Raw genomic sequence first — 18,042 nt, 5'->3', positions numbered from 1 at the left:
TTATAAGAAGAGACACCAGAGAGTGTCTCACTTTTGCACATGCTCTCCTGCTCGTTCTCTCTCTGTCTCTCTCCACCCCTACATGAGGACACAGTGAGAAAGCAGCCATGTGCAAGCCAGGAAGAGAGAGGTCACCAGAACCCCATCATGCTGGCACCCTGGACTATCTCAGACGTCGATACTCCAGAACCGTGAGAAAATAAATGCCTGTTGTTTAAGACTCACACTGTCTGTGGTCTTCTGTAATGGCGGCTCGAGTAGGGGAATCCACCACTTCTACACTGCTGCTGAGCCACAGAACTGTGGGATGTCTTCCCATGTCCCACCCATGATTGTAACCTCCCCCAAGGGAGCAGTCACTTTTCCTCCTCCAGGAAGCTGAGGGAAGTCCCAGCCCCACACTTGCACCTCCGCCTCCTGTCTATGACCTTCCTCAGCAGGATGGTCACCGTCAGCAGCCTGCCTTCTGCGAGAATCTAAAGGGAGGTGAGAGGGGGCAGAAGCTTCGGAATAGCTCCCATTTCACCTCTGTGTCCTCAGAGCATCCTCTTGGGCTCCTAAATTCAGGCCCATCTTCCACCACCCACATCCAGTCTTCAAAATAACCAGCAATCCTGAAGACACCCCCGTCTCTTTCCCTCCATGGAAAGATGGAGCTCCCGGCTCCTGTGTGGGTGGGCAGATCGGTGGCACTAGTGGAAGTCCTACTCCTGTATGTGTCCCCCATGGGTCAGCCACTGCATATGGCGGGCTGACACGACTGACTGGCACTCACCCCTTCCTCCAGCGGGGGTCACCGCATGCCTCATCAGGGCTCTTAAGGCCAGCTCTGTGACTGCACTGGGGGCCCGTGAACCCCGCCCACCACATCTCTCAGAGACTCGTGCCTGGTCTGAAATGGGGCTGTAGGTGGTGGGCTCTGTCCACAGGGTCCCAGGAGGACATAAGCATGTGCAGTGGCAGTGCCAGTGCAGGTGGGCACTGCACGGTGTTAGGTGTAGTCATTCTCAGCATTTTGTTCTGTACCAGGCACTTTCCACATACGGCCTCATTGAATGCTGTGTGATCCCTGAAAAGTGGTACCATTAACCCAGGAAATGAAGAAACTAGGATTCGAGGAGGTCAAGGCCATGGGGGCAATCTGAGAAAAAGTTCCATCTCCAGCACCCAGATGGTGCAGGATAGGAGGAGTACATTCTGGCAAGGGCCTCTCAGGGCCCGAGGAAGGAAACGTGGCAGGAGCCGAGCAGGAGCAAAGGAGGGTGCGGTGAGAACTGGGGAGATGGGAAGACAACCTGGGCACCTGCTTGAGGAGGGTACTGGGCCCGGGAACAGCTCTTCTTGCTCTGAGCTCCCAGCAGGAGCACAGGGAAGAAGGGAGAGAAGCAGGCATTTCCCTGACTCCTGGGTGCCAGGATCTCCTCGCATTCTCCTCCACTAAGGGGCCTGACACCTGGCCACTCAGTACGTAGGCTGTGGGCTTCAGGGCTGGTCTCTCCCCCACTAGGGTGCTCTGAGGGTACAGCCTGCAGCCCTGAGGGGCCTGCAGCAGTTGTGCTGATCATCAGCCTGCTTGCCCTTTCCTGAAATGGGAGAGCCAGACTTTCCCAAGCAGCTGAGGCCATGGTTCACGGGATGGCCAGCACTGAGAGGCAGAGGGCAGCGCCTGCAGAGAGGAAAGGTCCAGGCCTCCCACCACCGTGGGACACCTGACAATCACTTTAGTCTCCATACATCCTGGGGCTTCAGTTGCCCAGGCTTCTGCCTTCCTGCTACCCCCACCTCAGGCCCTAGCTCTCTGTCTAGCCAGCCTATGAACTGTCCATGAAGCATCATTTTTAAAATAAAGCAGAGCATGCTGCCTCTGAACTCTAAACACAGTCCCTCCTTTGAGGACAATTACCCACTTCAAAGTATTATCCCATCCATTGTCTGCCTTTTCAAAGGCCCTGTGAGGTAGTTTGGGGACAGTGCCATTCTATCCATTTGGCAGGTGAGAAAATTGAATCTCCACGTATTAGCGTATTAGTCTGGGTAATTAATGCTGGCTGCTGTAACAACCAAACAAATATGGTTTAACACAATACAAGCTTATTTCATATTCATGCAAAGCCAATGCAGATGCTCTGGTCCTCAGCTCTTTGGGGGGATTCAGGGTGTCATGCAGGGGACCCTGCTCACTGCACCATTTGTCATGCAAGGCATCAGGCAGGGTCTCTGGTCCTGCTCCCCACATAAGAACGCAGGATATGGTGAGGCCAAAAAGGAACACCCACGGAGCCATAGGTAGGGGAGTCATACCACTATAGTCTCGCTGGTGGCTGGGTTGGAGACACAGGAGGCAGGACCCACACTATCTGCAACCCCCCATCCACCTGTCTCTGCCAAACAATCTCACTTGCTAGCAATCCGCTTCTCTGCAATCTGCAATCCACACTCCACTGCTTGCTAGCTCAGCCACCATCTTGCTAGCCCCCATTTTTCTGCTAGCGTAGCCACGGCAGTTATATTAGTGGCCAATGGCTCACTGGTTACAGCTGATGGCCAACTAGCCACAGCTGATGGCCATTTACTACCCAAGTAAGCAACTTTCCACGTGAGGCCGAGAGCTTGGAAACTGCACTCCTGGTTCTGTCCCCACGTAGGGATCCCAGCTCCTGCCATTTTACAAGAGCACTGTCTTCGAGGGTTGTGGGGGTCCTCCTCTGGACCCCTTCATTGTGCCCATCAATGAGTGAAAGTATGGAGAACCTTACAGGATATGGCTTTGCCACGCCTGAAGGTTAGCACGCCATGTCTTGCTGCCCACATCCCATTGGCCAAAACATAGTCACATGTCCGCAGCTTTACTACAAGGGAAGCTGGGAAATGTAGTCCAAGTGTGCCCACAAAGAGGTACTGGGACATCTGGCCAGTTTACCACAGGCTCCAGGTTAGACTTCCAGGCTTTGGCTCCCTGCACCCCATCACCCATCCTCCCATTGGATTTCCCCACATACATCCTCTCTGAGTCTACTTCTGGAACAGAGGCTGAATCAGTACTTCAAACTGAAACCCTCACATGTAGCGCTAGCTACAGGATGTTTGATTAATTAAATACCAGAGAAGTGTAAAGAGACAGGAAGACATTTATATTCACCAAAGAGGAAATTGCAAGGAGGGAGATTAAAACCACATTTGAATTATAGAAAAAATAATTGGCAAAGTTCCTGGAATCCAATACATTCCTGTTGCTACCCAGGTGGAATTCTCTCCCCAACTGCAAAGCAATGCACTGGCATCAGATTCCAGGAGGCCCAACTTAATTACAACCTAGTTAGATATTAAAGCTGCAGCTACTCAAGTGCAGCAACAGTTGCAGGAGGGAGTATGTAACCAGATTTTAAAAGAATATCTCTTCCACATAGCACCTTTCCACAAGGGCCCCTGGAACTTTTCCAAACATTAATTAACATCCCTTCAGGAGATCCCAGGTATGTGGACTTCTGTGATTGATAAAATTTGGAGTCTGTCAGCAGAAAAGTTGTGACTCGGACACAGAACCACAGAACTGTAGGACATTGGTTCAAGGTCCAAACTACAAAATGGGAGGAGCAAAGCGAAGGTGCCCAGGGTGGAGGGGAGTGTTCCGAGTGGCGGAAAGGGTGGGGGGGAATCAGGAGACCCGGAAGCCTGTCTCAGTTCTGGTTGGCTTTGAGTTTCTGAACACTCATGTCCATGCAAAGAAGTGCCTCACAATGAGTCAGCAGGAGGCTCCCAGGATGGGTTGTCTGTACAGCAGAGCTAGGACATCAAGACCGAGGGGAGCAGGTCAGGAGGCCCAACCACGGCCCCTAGTGCCTTTGAGCACCAGCTGAGAAGCCCTGGTCTGGAAGGAAAGCCTGGAATGTGGGGCAGGAGGTGGAAACACTACCAGGCAGGGAAGCAACAGGTGGGATCCCCTCCACCTCTGAAGGGAGGAGACACCCAAACAGATCACAGTGACAACTGGGGATGGCGCGCTCCAGGGAGAGGGAGAAGCATCCACAAAGAGCATCTGAAACAGCCTGGCCACTCCAAGCACAGCAGAGGCTCCAGCGTGGCGAAGCAGCTGGTAGGTGAGCGAGAGTGGTGAAGGCCAGGGAGGGGCTGGCCCTGGAGCCACAGCTGAGCCCCAGGGTCTGGGTTTCCCCTTACAGGGGAGGCATTCTCAGAGCTGGCAGTATCTCCCAATATGGACAGCATCCTCCAGGTCTTGGAGAGAAGCTGCACCTACTGAGTCCTCACTTGCCCATGACAACCTCTCATATTGTGCCCAGACCTGGCTGCCAAAAATTCTCCAAAATCATCGCCTCCACTGCAGGCCAGATGTGCACCTTCAGCTCCCACCAGCTCTCCCCTGCAAAATCAAGGCACCAAAATATCAGTCACCTGCCTCAGCCAAGCAGTCAGCAGTGAGTTCCCTGCCCAAATCTGACCTATTTCCCGCAGCCTCTCAAAACACCTGGGCCTCCTTGCAGGCCCACCCAGACGTCTCTCTTCTGTAGCCTTTCACCAGGCAGTACTTGCCTTCCTCCTGCAACCTGGGCCTGCCCCACACAGGGCCTTGCCCATCTCTTTCACCACCGGTGTTAAAATGTGGATCTGTCTGCAACACAGCACAGCCTGGAACATTGCCCAGAGATACTGGCTGGATCACATGAATGACCTAGCAAATTGGTGGAGAGGTGGGAGCTTGACAAAACTCCTACTTCCTGATATAAAAACCTTTTCACGAAAATGCTGTTTTCTTCATTCCTTCCTTCACTCTTCATTCAAACAAGTTTTAGCTGCTATCGGTATGACCCATAGTTTATTTGCAGCCATGGAGCAGGCAAAAACAAGAGAATATCCAAAGAGGAAATGGCCTTCATCTTCTCTGGGTTGAAAGGACACGTGGGTGTAATGGGTTCAGCCTACTTTTTATGGCAAAACCATTTGTGTTATCTACTGCTGTGTAACAAATCACCCCAAAATTACCAGCTTAAAACAATACACATTTATTACCCTGCAGTTTCTGTGGGTCAGAATCTGACTCGCTTAGCTGGAGGCCTCTGGCAAGGATCTCTCATGAAGATGCAGTCAAGCTGTGAGCAGGCTGTGCAGCCTTCTCTGACGGCTTGACTGGAAACCCTGCCTTCAGGATCTCTCACATGGTTTTGACAGGCCATGGACTTTGGCCATGTGGGTGCTCCACAGGGCCGCATCCGGACGTGACAGCTGGTGTCCTACATAATGAATGATCCAACAGGGAGCAAAAGAAGGCATCCAAGATGGAAGCCACAGCTTTTTTGTAACTGATCTTGGAAATGACATCCCATCACTTCTGCCATATTCTGCTCATTAGAAGTACATGCATAAGTCAAACCCACCTTCAAGAGGCACAAGGGCACAAATTCCAAAAAGAGGGGCGTCTTAGAGCCATCTCAGTGGCTGCCTACCACATTTTCATTCCTGTGGCAGATCTTATTTTCCCAAACTGGCTATACCATGCTCTTCTAGAATCTTGCTCTTCCCGAAACACATGCTCTTCTAGAACCACATGCTGTTCTAAAACCATGTGCTCCTCTACAACCTTGCCACTCACCCACTAAGATGTGGAACCAATGTCCCCATTCCTTGAACCTGGGTAAGATTTTGCAAGTTTCAATCCATGTCAAGGAACAAAAGCGATGTGATGTGACTTTTAAGACTTTCAACTTGTTTTCTGGAGATATTCACTTTTGGAACTCAGCTGCCCTGCTTAAAGGAAGCCCAAGCAGCCCGTGGAGAGGAGCCAAGTCCTCAAGCCCAAATCCTGAGCCAATCCCCCAGCTGACAGCCAGCACCAACATGCCATGTGAGTGTGCCATCTTGGAAGGGACCCCTTGGCTGATGCCATGAGCAGCCCAAATTGAAGATTCACGAGAAAGAAAATTTATTGTTATTCTTAAATTACTAAATCTTGGGGTGACTTGTTACCCAGCAATATATAACCAACTCAATTCCCAAAGATCCCCTCCCAGGAGAGGGGTGAACCTGAGGGACCCCCAGGCCAGTACTGGCAGGAAGAGCTCATGAACCTGTCCAGGAAGGAGTGGCATGCTCTGTCCCACAGAAGCAGGGTGTGGCTCCAGCAAAGGCAAGAGAGTCTGCTGGAGTCAGGGATGAGATGTCACCCAGAACCTGGGAACCCTGGGAAGTGTGGGGCTGTGGCAGGGAGGGTCACTCAGGCAGCAGCCTGAAGCCCAGTGAAAGGCCATGCTGGGCAGGGAACTCATAGCAGCTACCCTGAGTGCTTGTGCCTGGCGAGAGTGGGCAGGACTTGACTTGAAATGCACACTCAATTTCAGCTGCGGAGGGCCATCCTACTGGCAGGGGATGTCAGAGCTCCCACGCCAAGGGCTCTGCCCAGGGACAGCTGCCATGAACAGCAGCCAAATTCAAGTGGGGACTGGTCCATGGACACTCTAGCTCTCAGGTTGGCCTGAAAGGAGGAGTAGGAGGAGGGCTCTGGAGCAGCATTCCAGCCTAGGCGCCAGCCTGGCCAGGCATGAAGCGATGGAAAGCATGTGATTTCTGAGGTACCACAGATGCTTTGTAGGTGGGTAGAAAAGCCAAGGTCATGGTTCAGGACAACCCTCCCACAAAGGACCTCTTGTGACCATATGCAGATGTCTGTTGTCTTAACCCCAGACTGTCTCACTGCCCATCTCAACAATGCACACACCCTACAGAGACTTTCTACGTGGAGACGGCAAATCTTTCAAGAAAAATGCAGGATGTGGGAAAGTCAAGGAAAGGTGGTGGAAAGCTGTTGCCCTCACACCCCACATGCTCGGAAAGAGGGATCAGCATGGTGAGCAGGTGACCAGCTGAAGAGGGAGAACCCCCACCCATAACGAGAAGGAGAGACACAAGGCCACCAACCGGGTACCAAGGTTCTCAGGGTGCCCAGAAAATGTGATAAGCAGGCAGATTTTTCTTTTCAAAAGTGACCTTTTCTTATTATTGTAAGTAAACTAAGTCAGACAGAAAAGGACAAAAATCATATTTTTTCACTCCTATGTGGAATATAAAACAAAAAATAACAAATATAACAAAACAAAAACAAACTCATAGATACAGACAACAGAACGGTGGTTACCAGAGGGGAAGGGGGATGAAAGGAAGGCAAAATGGGTAAGTGGGGTCAAACATATGGTGACAAATGGAAACTAGACTTTTGGTGGTGACCACACAATGAGGTATACAGACACAAATAATGATGTTGTACATCTGAAATGTGCATGTTATTAATCAATGTTACTATTAACTAATTAAACAAATTAAAATAAAAAAGTGACCCTTTCTATGACCATTTTGCAAGCACTAGATTTCCTGCTTTCTCAGTAACATCATGCACACACACACACACACACACACACACACACACACATATCTTTGCATGGGAGTAATAACCAAAATTTAAGAATAAGATACGACCGCGCTTTTTAAAAAACGTTTACATTTAATATTTCAATATCATGTCCCAAGCAAACCTCTTTATTTTTTTTTATTTATATTGGGGAACAGTGTGTTTTTCCAGAACCCATCAGCTCCATGTCAAGTTGTTGTTTTTCCGTCTAGTTGTGGAGGGCGCAGCTCACTGGCCCACGTGGGAATCGAACCAGTGACTTCAGTGTTTGAGCACTGCGCTCCAGCCACTGAGCCAACAGGCTGCCCCCAAGCAAACCTCTTTTAAAAGAATTCCCCATGGTATTTTGGTCCCTAAACTAAGTGATGTCATTTTCTGTGGTCTTTTCTTTAGTACCATGTGCTCTGGGGCAAAGTCCCCTACTGCCATCCCATGTAGGCTGGGAGAGGCCTGGTAGGAGCGCTCCCCACCCCTTTTTGCATCCCCTCCTCCCCAATGGGAGGACTAGGAAGGTCTGGCAAGCCTTAGCAGATTTCATCTGGCAACATTTTGGAAAGACCCCACCCCCAGACCCATGGGGTAGGACTGAAAGGAGCCTGGAGCCAACAGTTCTGCGCAGCTCCTGGCTTCCAGGCTGAGCCAGGCCGGAAAGGAAGCAGACATGCTCGGAATTCCAAAAATGCACCCCTGTCTCAGGCACCCCCCCCCCAAGCCTCTTGGAACTCAGAGAGTGGGGCTGGGAAAGCAAGCCCAAACCTCAGCCCTCCCGAAGACAGGGCGGGACTCATGCCCCCGCCCCAGTCTAGCCTGAGATTTAATCTGCACCCACCCAGCGCCAAAGCTGCCTGTGTGCCAGGGGGCCAGCTCCAGGAAGGAATGCTGCACACTGTCTCCCCTGATAATGCGGCCCTCAGTGACCGCACCCTAGGGCCACGGTCTTTAGGAGAGCCCCTTCTCCCCTACCGACCCCTGAGTCCCACCCCCCCAGACACAAGCAGGCAGGAGGAACCCTAGATAGTCCCCCTCCCACTGACACTTGGCAAACTCCTGTTTCTCCTAAAGAGCACTTCTTAATTCATCTCGTCGAGAAAGATGACCCTCCATGATGTTAGTCACAAAAGGTCATGGATTGGTGCAAAGAAGGGGTTCACCCACCAAAAGACACATGTTCATGATGAACTCCAAGAAACTGGCCTGGGATTGACGGTAGGGAGGAATCTGCTCTAAGAATAAATTATGAAGCTGAGACCCAGCTTGGCTACCTCCAGTAGGCAAGAGTGTGCCCACAGTTGCAGGCAGTGTACAGCAGACAAGTCCTGGCAGACAGGGCACAGCAGATAGGACCTGGCAGACAGCAAACAATAGACGAGACATGGTGCACAGGACAGAGCAGATAGGATGCGGTAGGCAAGACACAGCCGACAGGGGCAGAGAGAGGACGTGGCACAGGACACGGCAGACAGGATGTTGCAGACAAGGGACAAAGACAGGGGACAACAGACAGAACATAGCAGAGACGACACGGCACAGAGCACACAGCAGACAGAACAGACACCCCAAACAGAACAGCAGACAGGGAAGAACCAGAACACAGCAGAGATGGAATGGCAGACAGGGATAGAAGACGGGACAACAGATAGAACATGGCAGACAGGACACAGCAGACAGGAACAGCAGACACGGGATAACAGAAGGAACAGCAGAGAAAGCAGCAGAAAGGGACAGCAGACAGGACAGAGCAGGCAGGGAATGGCAGACAGGACAGAGCAGACAGGACACAGCAGGCAGGGAACAGCAGACAGGACACAGCAGACAGGACAGAGCAGGCAGGGAATGGCAGACAGGACACAGCAGACAGGGAACAGCAGACAGGGACAGCATATAGTAGGACATGGCAGACAGAACGTGGCAGACAAGGGTCAGCAGACAAGACAGAGCAGACAGAACATGGCAAATAACAGACAGCAGGCAGGACATGGCACACAGGGCACGATGGGTAGGACACAGTAAACAGGGACAACGATGGGACAACAGCCATCTTTCTGGCACCTCTGCTGTTGGAGACCCTCCCACACTCTGCTACGTTGGAGAGGTGGGAGGAGAAAAACATGTGCGAGGAGCTCACCACTGAGTCTGACAGCAGTAGTTCCAACACAAAATGGTATTATTCTTTCTCCAGTCCCCACTATCAGCCTGTGTGGCCAAGCTCTCTTTGGACACATCCAAGTATTAAGAACTCCAGTTACACTGAATAGTGTCCATGCCCCTAGTCTTGTTAAAACTCATCGTACTGTGCATGGCAGGGCGAGGACAGGCTGAGGGAGAGTCCTTCTCACCAGGTACAGCCTCCCCTTGGCGGAATCGTGTGGGGCTGCCTCCAGGGGCATGGTCTCAGGGGACTGTCCCCACCCTTGTCTGTGCCATCTGCTCTGTGAGTCTCCCACCAGAGCCCAGCTCTGGGCATCCACAGCACACTCAAGGCCACTGATGGCTAATAAAACATGTACTGTGTGTTTCACGTTTTAGAAATTTCTCAATTTAAAATTGTGAGATAGTAAACATAGATAGATATAACCATGGTATGCTGGTACATGTTAAACAACCAGGTTTCCATCAGTAAAGTTGTGATATGTAGTACTTGCCAGTTTCCATGGTGTAAATATTCTCACCATGACTGACTTTAAGCTCCCAAAGTCAGGTCATGAACAGTGTCGGAAAAAAAGACGTGCAGTCAGCTCTCACCAGCTGGTGAGAGACAGACAGCCCAGATCAGCGTACCACTGGAGGGAACACACATGAAGGGGTCCCTTGTCAATTTCAAAAGTGTAAAAAGGTCCTGAAATAAAAAACAGTTTGAGAACCACTTCTCTACATCACCCCTGATCAAAAAACTGTACAAAGGACTGCGGGCACCACTGGGGCATGAGAGGCAAAGGACCTGGTCCCCACCGTTCGGAAGCTCCAACCTGACTGGAGAGTCCCTGGTGGAAGATTCTAGCAAGTGAAGGGTCAATTGAAGGGTCCAGCAGAAAGTGCAGCAGGAGGGCTGAGAAGGGGATGGTGACCATGTGGCCCTCAGCTAGGGGCAGGAGCAGTGGGGAGAGCATGGGCTCTATTTCCAGGTAGACCTGATTTCTGATGAAATTGGCTATAGTCAGCTCCTTGGCACCGCTCCCTGGGCTGCTCTGAGGTACATTCCTCACCAAGGACCCCAGAGCCCCACTGCAGGAAGGCATGCTGAGCGGGCACACAAACGGAGCAGCAGGAAACCTGGTGGGTTGAAGGATGATTAACAGGGAAAAAGACCTCTCTGGAAGGTAGCCAGACTAAGCCAAACAGGTTACGTGTGAGTTTATGCACCAACCCTGAAACTAACCCATAATAGATGTGCAGCTGCCAAACTCAAGGCCCAGTGGGCCTGTGACCATCCTGATCTTGCCACTGCCCACCATGGTTTTTCCAGCATCTCCATCAGGCCGGGTCTGGTCTAGGAGCTGGGAGCCCCAAGAAGAATAATGTTGCTCTGCCTTTGAGCTGTTGGGGACACAGACAAGGAAACTAAGAGAACCTGGAGGGGCCACAGATTGCTGACCGCTGCAAAGCCCAAAGGAGGCGTCAGCCAGTCCGTTGGTCAGGTGGGGTGTGAGGGGGTCTTTAAGTGGAAGGAACGTGTGCCAGGCAAAGAAAGAGCAGCCAGGATGCCCCGTGTCCTGAGGATGAGCAAGTACCCTGGTGGCAGGAAACAGCATGACAAAGGTATAAAATAGCCTTGGGACTGAGGCAGGACCTCTGGGTATCCACTGGCTAGAAAGGCACCAGGATGAAGCCATGGTTCTCATGCCCTAAAGGGCACCCCGTGAAGGAGACAGTAGCTGCTGAGTGTAAATCCCTCTGAGCACCCAGCTAGAAACTCCAAGCTGCAGAATTTTCTGTCCCACAGGGACCAGAAGACCTGATGCCTATTTATCTCCCATGCTCCGCCCAGGAAGTTGTCCCATGTGCCACTTGTAGGGTGGGTGTCCCCAGGCCACTCCACCTCCCTCTGGCTACCCTGGGACGTCCTGTACAGTCTCTCCTTAGGGTGCTGGCTGGGAGAAGGCAAGCCTGCAGTGACAGTTGCCACCATCCTCCCTACAAGGAAGGTGAGACCAACAAGCGGTGAAAGCGAAGTTGAGGGCTACCGTGAACCCAGGCCCCAGCTCTAGAGCCCCCTGACCTCCAGTCCTGGGTGTCCCATGTGAGTACCAATAAATTCCCTTTCTGTCCAAGCAGGGTGACAGAAGTTTGGTTTCAGTGACCATTAATCAAAAGTTACATTTTCATTTGCAGGAGCATAGCCAGCAATGGGGAAATGAGGAAACAGATCATTGAGCAGAAGGAATTAACAGTTTCCAGACTGAATTAACAAACAGTAAATGTTGGACATGGCATCACCTTCATCTTTGTCATCATCCCCCATCTAGTGACTTTAAAATGTGTCAAGTGCCTTTTACACAAACAATCTCATTGAACTTTCCCAACCCCCACAAGATAAGCAGGACCAATCCCCCAACATATATAATATAATTGAGAAAAAAAAAAGGTTTAGAAAGGTTAAGTAGTGTGCCCAAGGTCACTCAGCTGGTAAATAGTGGGGCCAGCATTTGCCCCAAGCCTGACTGATGCCACAGCTCTCAGCCACCAAAACTTGGAGGTCAAGGGTGAGAACCCATGAGTCTCAGATACACCATCAGAAACAACACAACTGCACTTCTGAAAAAACTGGAATACGAAAAAAATGGAACGGGGTTTCCAAATCCTCAACACATGCTGCACTCATCGGGCAAAGTAAGGCACTACCATCAACACTTGTCTCACTCCAGTTGAACTTTGGGAATCCCCACCATTGTCCCAGGGCTATGAGAGGGAGGGCCAGAGTCTTCCCTGGGGGCGGTGTGGCTCCTCACTGGTAACGGCCGTAAGCCCACCAGATTTGATGGCCAGAAAGGGACGAGGCCACACTCATGTACACACTCAGCTGCCAGGCCCTCAGTGCCTGTAAAAGTGGCAGGGGTGGGGGCATAAGGGGACCAACCTCTCAGCTGACTCCTGCTTTCAGGAGGGGAAATGTGTGGCATAGGCTGATCTAAACAGCACACTCCATCCACTGGGCCTCAGTCATTAGTTCAGGTGTGAGCATGTGATCTAAATTCATCAGACTAAAGCAAACCTCAGGATACTTTGGCAGGAAGTCTAAGACACAGGCGCTTTCTCTAGCTCAATAACTGTGCAGAAGTGAGGCCTGGAACTGCAGCAGTCGTTCTGCCAGCATGACAGAAGTCAGGCTGAGATGAGACTGGCCAGAGTTCAGTACAGCAGGAGAATCACGGAGAAATGAAGCCAGAGTTCTTGAATTTTACTTACAGAACACAATGTAGCAGAGACCATAGGTTGCCTACAAAACCATGCATTCTTTCCTCTGTTGTTCTTAGTAACAGAAACTTGATTTTGCACAGCAATGTGCCCATGAGAAAATCTCCACTTCCTAGCCTATCTGGCTAATAAATGTGACCATGTGACTATAACCTGGCCAATGGTATATAGTGGAAGTTCTTACACAATGCTTCTAGGAAAACTTTCAAAATGAGGCCCTTCCAATCCACAATATGCTGAAGGTTCTAGCCAGAGCAACAAGGCAAGAAAATGAAATAAAATGTACCCAGCCTGGAAAGACAGAAGTAAAGCTATCTAATTGCAGATGACATGCTCTTGTATATACAATACTGTAAAAAAATCCCCAAAAAAACTATTTGAGCTAGTAAACAAGTTCAGCAAAGTTGCAGGATACAAGATCAATATACAAAAGTCAGTTATATTTCTATACAATAGCAATGAACAATCCAAAAATGAAAGAAAGAAAGCAATTCTATTAATAATAGCATCAAAAATAAGATAAAATAAAATACTTAGAAATAAATTTAACCAAAGTGTGAAACTTATATATTGAAAACTATAAAACGTTGTTGAAAGAAAATAGAGAAGACTGAAGTAAATGGAAAGATACCTGGTGTTCATGAATTGAAAGACTTAATATCATTAAAATGTCAATGCACCCCAAATTGCTCTACAGATTCAATGCTATCCATACCAAAATTCCAGGTGCGTTTTTCACAGAAATGGACAAACTTATCTTAACATTCATATGGAAATGCAAAAGACTCAGAATAGCCAAAATTATGTTGAAAAAGGACAAATTTGGATGAGTCACACTTCCCAATTTCAAAACTTACTACAAAGCTACAGTAATCAAGACTGTACAGTACTGACATAGGGATATACATACAGATCAATGTAACAAAATTGAGGTTTTTACAAATAAACTCATACATCTATAAGCAATTAAGTTTCAAATGGTGCCAAGACAATGCGACAAATATTATTAGGACAATTGGATATCCATATGCAAAGGAATGAATTTGGACCCCTACCTCACACCACAATACAAAAATTAACTCAAAGTGGATCAAAGTCCTAAATGTAAGAGCTAAAACTACAAAAATCTTAGAAGAAAACAGGTATGAATTTTCATGACCTTGGATTAAGCAACAGTTTCTTAGTTATGACACCTAAAACACAAGCAACCAAAGGAAAAAATTGGTAAATTGGACTTCATCAAAATTAAACCTTTTGGGGCTGGCCCGATGGCTCAGGATGTTGGAGTGCTGTGCTCCTAACACCGAGGTCACTTGTTCTATTCCCCCAAGGGCCAGTGAGATGTGCCCTCTACAACTAAGATTGTGAACAACAACTCTCCCTGGAGCTAGGCTGCCGTGAGCAGCCAGAGGTTAGCGTGGGTTGTGGTGAGCTGCCGCAGGCTGCTGAGTGCTGCCCTCGGCTACCGTGTGCCAGCGTGACTGGCCGGCAGCCATCCTGAGAGGCCAAACAATGACTGCCTCAGCGGGGGGAGCACAAGACTCATAATACCAGCATGCGCCAGGGAGCTGTGTCCTACACAACTAGATTGAGAAAAAATGGCTTGAACCGGAGTGGGGCGGGGAGGCGGAAGAAGGGGGGAAAATAAATTAAACTTTTGTTCATCAACAGACACTATCAAGAGAGTAAAAAGACATCCTACAGAATGGGAGAAAATATTTATAACTCATATAACTGATGAGTTTATATCCAAACTATAAAAAGATAACCTAATTTTTAAATGGATAAAGGATTTTAATAGACATTTCTGCAAAGAAGTTATGTAAATAGCCAATAAGTTCATAAGAAAATGCCCAATATCACTAGTCATTAGGGAAATGTAAATCAAAATCACAATGAACTATTAATTTATACCCACTAGGATGGCTCTAATCCAACAGACAGACAATATCAAGTGTGGATGAGCATGTGGAAAAATTGGGACCTTCACACATTACCAATGGAAATGTGGTCACTTTAGAAAAATAGTCTGACAATTCTTCAAAAAACTAAACAGAGTTATCATTTCACTGAGCAATTTTACTCCTAGGTACATACCCAAGAAAAATGAAAACATGTCTACACAAAAATTTGTACAAAATTGTTCATAGCAAAATTATTCATAATAACAAAAAAATGGAAACAGTCCAAAGTCCATCATATGATGAATAAACAAAATATGGTATATCCATGTAATGGAATATTATTCACACATAAAAAGGAATTAAATATTGATACAGGCTACAACATGCATGAATCTTTAAAATCTAAGGCTGATCAATCCCCAAAAACCAGTGACTTAATCAGCCATGCCTATGTAATGAAGCCTCCTTAAAAAAACCTGAAAGGACCGGGTTCAGAGGACTTTCAGGTTGGTGAACAAGAAGTGTTCGTGTGCTAGGAAGATGATACACCTCAAACTCCAGAGGACAGAAGCTCCTGTGCTCAGGACCCTTCCAGACTTATGTATTTACTAATTTAGCTGTTATTTATGTCCTTGAATATCATTTGTAATAAACCAGTAATCTACTAAAACTGGGTTCCTATTCTGTGAGCTGCATCAGCAATTTAATCCAACCTGAGGAGGGAGTTGTGAAAACTGCCAATCGGTCAGAAGCACAGGCTCTTTGGCAGTGCTTAGGTAAAAGGCAGATTTACCTAATGGCAGATTAGGTAAATGCTATGCCTAGTGCCTCCCAGGATCACACCAAAATTACAAATAAATTATAGAACAATCAACCTCAAAAATCATCTGAAGACTAGCTGAACAGAGACCCTACAATTAAAAATATAAAGAAGAGGCCATATGGAGACTGGTAGAAAGGGCAGAGATGTGAAACAGGCTGACCCCACATGCACAGATAGTGGTTGAACTCTGGGAGGGACACCTCAGTGGTGGAGGTCGGTCCTAAAAAGGGAGGGGTCCCAGCCCCACACCAGGCTCTTCAGCACAGGGGTCCTGTGCCAGGAAGAGGAATTCCCACAACATCCAGCAGTGAAAACCATCAAGGACTCTGTCTGTCTGTCCCAGCGAGATGGAAGGCAGCTGGAAACCCAAATGCCTTCTTATAGGGACAACACACTGACTCATTCACTTGCAAACACACATGTGGTCTCTGATGGAGGGGCGGAAACTTCAGAGGTACCAGAGACATATAGGGAAAGACTGAGTTGTTTGGCATCGCACTGAGGGCTGCAGGGACCAGCCATTGTCCCTGTGTGGAATCTGCCTCATGTGTAGCCTACAGGAGGGCACCATCTTTTCTGTATTGAACCTTCCCCCAAAGGGCCAAATCTCAGACCACATTGGTCTGGTAAAATCCGCACAGGTGCACCACCTTAGTGACACCCTGGGTCCCTGCCCCACCCAGCTAGTGCTGCATCACCAGGGGCACTCTCGGCTACTGAGTAGCCAGCTTCACTTCATGAGCTGAGGAAGATTTTTACAGCAGCAGACGGCCCACGACAGCCTGAGCAACTTTGGGTGGTGAGCAGTGACCCACAACCTTCATTATAGCCTCTCTTGGGCTGCTCTCAGAGACCTGCAGGCCTGAGGTGAGCGGTGGCTGGCCGCAGTATTCTCAGGGTGTTTCTGTGAAGTGGTCCCAGGTCCAGCATTAATGCAAGAACTGAAACTGCATTAACTTTGTAATAACCACCAAACACACCACATAACTCCCTGGAATCCCACCCAGCCCACCTAGGGCTGCATTGCTGGAGGCAGTCTCAACACCAGGTCAACAGCCTGTCTTGCAAACCTAAGGAGGCTCTTTCAATGGCTGACCATTATGGAAAGCCAGCAGGTGGCAACAGGCTTAGGGGGCCCTGGGCCTTTTTTCTAAGCTGCCTCAGGCCCATTACTGGTGGCAGCTGGCCTTGGTTCACAGTAAGGCCACCCCCATATGCTTTCAGTTCCAGCACAGTCAACAACCAACCACATATAGCTGCATAGCTCCTACCAGATAGCCCCAGGCTGGTCACAGGCAAGGCTGAAATAGGCCTTCATGGGAGTCCCTCCCAACATACACCAGAAACAATACACCCAGAGATCAGCTTCAGACCACACCAGAGCACTACCTGCACACCCAAAGGGTAGACTCAACAGGCACAAGGGCCCACGGGGGTTCGCCCCTCTCAGAAGGTTCAGCCCCCACAGAGCAGCACGTACACTGTGGGCGTAGCCAGTCTTCATAGTCAGTCAGCCTGGGAGTCAATCCCACCCACTGATGCGCCAAAACAATTTAAGCTCAACTATAACCAGAAAACACACATAACACACACAAAGGGCACTCCTGGAACACACACACAGGAGATCAGGGAGACCACATCATTGGACCTCATAGGACACATACTACATAAGGCCACCCAGAAAAGACTGAGAGACATAGGAGACCTACCTAATACATAGAAGCAAACACAGACAGGCAGCAACAATGAGGAAACAAAGAAACATGTCCCAAATAAAACAACAGGAGAAACCTCCAAAAATAGAATTAAACAAAATGGAAGCAACCAACCTACCAGAGACAGAGTTTAAAACACTGATTATAAAAATGTTGAAGAAACTTAGTGAGAATTTAAACAGAGAGAGAGTAAGCATAAAGAAGAAAATAAAAGCTATAAAAAAACAGTCAAAAATAAAGAATACAATATGAAGAAATGAAGAATACAGTAGAAGGAATCAATAGCAGATTAGAAGAAGCAGAGGACTGAATCAGTGTGTAAAAGATAAGGTAGGAGAAAACACCCAATCAAAACAGCAAAAAGAAAAAAGATTATATATTTAAAAAAGCGAAGATAGTTTAAGGGACCTTTGGGACAACATCAAGCATAATAGCATTTTCATCATAGGAGTACCAGAAGGAGAAGAGAGGCAGCAAGATATTGACAACATATTTGAAGAAATAATGACTGAAAACTTCTCTAACCTGGTGAAGCAAATAGACATACAAGCCAGGAAACTCATAGAGTCCCAGAAAAGATGAACCCAAACAAGCCCACAACAAGACACATCACAATTAAAATGGCAAAGGTTAAAGACAAAGAGAGAATCCTAAAAGCAGCAAGAGAAAGACAACTAGTTACCGACAAAGGAGTTCCAATAAGACTATCAGCTGATTTTTAAACAGAAATTTTGCCGGCGAGAAGGAAGTGGTAGAAATATTCAAAATGATGAA

The sequence above is a fragment of the Rhinolophus ferrumequinum genome, unplaced genomic scaffold (assembly GCF_004115265.2).
Source record: "Rhinolophus ferrumequinum isolate MPI-CBG mRhiFer1 unplaced genomic scaffold, mRhiFer1_v1.p scaffold_84_arrow_ctg1, whole genome shotgun sequence".
Lineage (NCBI taxonomy): Eukaryota > Metazoa > Chordata > Mammalia > Chiroptera > Rhinolophidae > Rhinolophus > Rhinolophus ferrumequinum.
The sequence above is the reverse complement of the archived record's forward strand: the minus strand, read 5'-3'. Positions refer to the sequence as shown.